This window comes from Amborella trichopoda, chromosome 2 (genome assembly GCF_054954075.1).
Source record: "Amborella trichopoda isolate Santa Cruz 75 chromosome 2, AtrichopodaSantaCruz75HAP2 v2.0, whole genome shotgun sequence".
NCBI classification, from domain to species: domain Eukaryota; kingdom Viridiplantae; phylum Streptophyta; class Magnoliopsida; order Amborellales; family Amborellaceae; genus Amborella; species Amborella trichopoda.
In genome coordinates this window covers 38,976,991-38,981,323 of record NC_142337.1, presented here as the reverse complement: position 1 = coordinate 38,981,323, position 4,333 = coordinate 38,976,991, and positions in this window count along the sequence as shown.

Below are 4,333 nucleotides of genomic sequence, written 5' to 3'. Positions count from 1 at the left end.
TCTCTCTCTCTCTCTCTACAAATCAATAAAGACAATTTATGAGTTAGTGTACATTACAGACTTGAATCTCCTCATAGTATTATGTAGAATACTTACCGGGTCAATGAGTGGATAGACTTTGAACTTTGTTTTTATTTGATAAGTCTCTCATATACAATACATTCTCTTCCAAAACGTTTTGATTTTCTTAAAGGCTTGCACATTAAAAGCAATACAGCGTGCCAAAGTTTTATGAGCACTCTAGAGAAATGTCAAATTCTCATAGAAAGCCTCCACTTCCACACTCATAGATATAAAAGCATGAATAATGCCTTGCAGTGTAGCACCCAGCTCAGGCTTTACATCATTCTTAGCAAATGGACTTATTATGAGCAAGTTCAACTTCAGTAAAGTATACCGCATAACCTTGGATGGGGAAAAGCTTGCAATTTACCATTATATATGTTGTACTACATCAGATATCAAAGTGACTTGTTTTTTTTTTTCTTTGAATCTTGGACTTGGGATCTCTTTGTTCTTGAGAATGGTTCCTATCACCCTGTGCATATTATATATGAGCCTCAATCCCATCCCTCTAGCTATCTTCTAAACTTGGTCTACAAGGATTTTGTTAATGGATTTGCCAACTTCTAGTTAGAATGTACATGGAGTATTGACTTTATCTTTAAGAAAATGTCTTAATTGATTGTGCTTCAAGCAAATATATCTGGATTTTTTAGAACAAATCTTAGTTTTCGCTTCGTATATTATAGCATTATGGTCACACTTTATTGAGCCTGCAAGCATGGGCCTCTTCAACAAGAGGCACACCTACAATAAGTTCTTTAATCACTCAGCCCCTTTACTAACAGCTTTTAAGGCAATTAACTTTGATGTCATCATGGATTATGGATACAAGCATGCTTTTTGGAATCCCAAGCAATGATGCCCCTACTATAGGTAAAGATCCATTTATATCTGTAATCCCACTTACATCATCGTATTTGTCAATATAGCGGCCTCACCCACATTGTGTAGGGCATTTTTTATGTTTTCTTTGAGCTATCTTAGGACCCACCACATTCCAATGCTCTTGACCTAGGTTATTGATGTATCTACTCATTACCCATAGCGAAGGCTAGATTAGGTACAATACATGACATTACAGAAATTACACATAAAATGACTCAGGCATAGTTCAGTTGGGAAACAAGACCATTACGATTATTATAAGTTTATGATGAGAATCATTGTGGGTCGAAACTAGCTTTCACCCAAAGTGATCAAATATTGTGAGCACAACCTCTATCATGACCCTGGGTTAAAATATACCAAGTCAGTTTCCCCACTATTTCAATTCTTAGTATCCCATCCATTTGCTTCATGTCTTTCATATTGAGTTCAAAAGACAACAATTTAGAAGTGTCCTTAATGCATGGAATTTCGTTGCCTAGTAAGAGCATATTGTTTACGTACAAGAAAATCATAACAACCACACCATCACAAACTTTGACATATGTATTAGCATTATTTATTTGAAATGCCGTTGATAAAATAATTCTATTGAATTTCTCATGCTATTATTTAGGTGTTTGTTTTATTATATTAAATTGTCTTTGGATATTAAGCGACAAGTGGCCCATCTGTATGATAATGACTTGCTAGGTTGATAGGATTTCGTGTTCATAAAACATGCTATCATTGGTGGTTGTCTTCACACATCTCAATATCAGCATTATTGCATATATATATACGTGGTTTCCTTGTCTCTTGATGAAACTAACTCATGATCTCAACTGGATATGCTAAATTTGGTTGAGTTATGGTTAGGTAAATAAGGCTACCTACTATCTCTCTGTATGGTCTGGCATCTTCATTGAGATCCTCATCATTTTTTGATAGCTTGCAGTTCATATCAAGTAATATTGTAATCAGCTTTGAATCCATCAACGCAAACTTTGCTAATAGATCTAATGCAAACTTCTTTTACATTATCATTATGCTTTATCCTTGAAAGTTGGATAGGGTGAACTAGCATGGTACATATGGTTTTTAATTTTTCTCTTTTCTACTAGCTAAAATATTTACAGTTGTCTCAATATACAATAAAATAAACTCAAAATAAACAAATATGAATAACAAAAAAAGGTTCTCACTTGCTGCAACTAAATAAAACTCTTTTATTCAATAACCAAAAGTTACATAAGACTAAGCATGGATTAAAAAACATAAAATGTATAATACAAAATAAACTGATAGAAGATTGCCTCAACTGGACGTGATACACCCCACTCCGAGTCTCCTCAGACGGCGAACGATATCATGGTCTATCTCATATTTTCATAGTATGGGAAGCCTAGCTAGGAACCCTTTAACTTCAAAGAGCAATTGTGGAACATAAACTAGGCCTTAATGCCTATTGTATGGGGCGTGCACCTCTCTTTGCATTATGGTTGGGCGTGCCCACTTTCTTTCTTTCTTTCACAAATATTTTCTAAGTTTTGGGAGGCTTGGACATATGAGAGAGATCATAGAGCGAGAGGGGCGTGTGGCTCTAAGAGAGAGAGAGAAAAAAAGAGAGATGTGATCTTAGGTGTATACAGAATGGTTCCCCATATTGAGAGTACTTATATACTCTTACTTAGGGTTAGGATTTCTAGGATTATCTATCTTTATGGAGAATAGATCCATACCATTAATCATATGAGACTTGTGGGGTATAGATCATAGTTTTACAATCCTTAGATCAATCATCATGATAAAAAGGAATGTGCTAAAACCTTAACCTTCAGCTTTATTAACTTAATCCAATCAAATATACAATAGGGATTGTTTAGAAAGAGACTATTTGCCTTTTGTACAAGGAGATCACAATCATTCTTGTCCCCTAGGTTTCAAAATGGGTGATTGTAAGAGTGTCATTGATTAGATACAAAGTTAAAAAAAAAAATTCTCGGACTTCGTGAATCACCCCAAGCCATCCAATTTAATATCTAATGAGTGAGAATAGTTATGACCTTTTAGTACAAAAGGTAAATTGTCTCTTTATAGAGAATCCCTATACAATATATATGTATAAAATATATTACATTTACTTCTAATTTCCATATTTTCTCTTACATATACTTCTTTGAAAATTCAAAAATCGCTTTTAATTGCAAAACCATCTTTTTTCATTCAGCTTAATTGAAGGCTACCTTGCATGGTGTGCAAAGTAGGAAGGTGGAAGCATATAATGGGGTGTGCCACTTATGGAGCCCCAAGTGGGCCCCACACACCCCATGCAATTATATAGTGGGGCACATGGACCATAATGGCTCCCACGTGTATTATCATTTATAAAATAAAGAAAATAATTTTTAAAAAATAATTTCTATTTTATTTTTCTCTCTTATTTATAAAAATGCACTTTTAGAAAATAAAATACCTAGACTTTTTAAAAATTGATTTATCAATCTAAAAATTATTTTAGGTCAAATTAATTAATTTTAAATTAATTTTATGGGATTTAGATCCAACTATATTAATGAATATCAAAATTACTCAAGCACTCCATCTTATATTAGAGCCTATAATCCATACCCACTTTCTCAAATTCACCCAGTAGTTCTTATGACCTACAGTTCGTAACAGTGGTCCATGATTGGGCTACTAAAGTTAACCAATAAGTTAGGGGACATAATCCTAGTCTATGGATTACAGGTTCCCCTAGGGATAAGTCCTAGGTCACACATACCTGTGTACGCACATCGTATGTAGTGCTTATAAGGTCATCTCTCACGCACACGTATCACTCTCAATGGTGATTTGCTTACCGATATGGCTATGATGTGTACATGGCAGTTTGTGTAAGTTACATCATGATAGCGTAATACACGTTCATGTTCAAAGTAATGTGAAGTAACGTTTGAAAAATTGTTGAGCCCACTGAAAACCACTCCGTTCACCTTTGAACAGGTAGGTACCAGAATTTTTTTTGTATTTCCTTCTCAATGTGATTTGTTTATTTTTTTAGTTTGGAATTTGACTTATACCTCTTGTTAGATAAAAACAACAACCTCTTGTTACATAAAAAACAAAAATGAGCATGTATACTATACTCTTGTAATATTGAAAATTTACTCCCTTGGTTAGAAAACTAACTTGGGTATATTTTTTGATAGAAAATTAGGGAACTAACTAAAATGAACTACATGATAATATTCAAAAGAAACAAATTGAATTTTGAGTTTTTTAACAGTTACACCTCACCCCTTAAAAATCGGATGGTTTCTATTCAATCTTGAGGCAAATTTTTGTTTCACACCAATTCTTCTTTTCATTTATGGCACATGGATTGAAGAGGCTACATCTC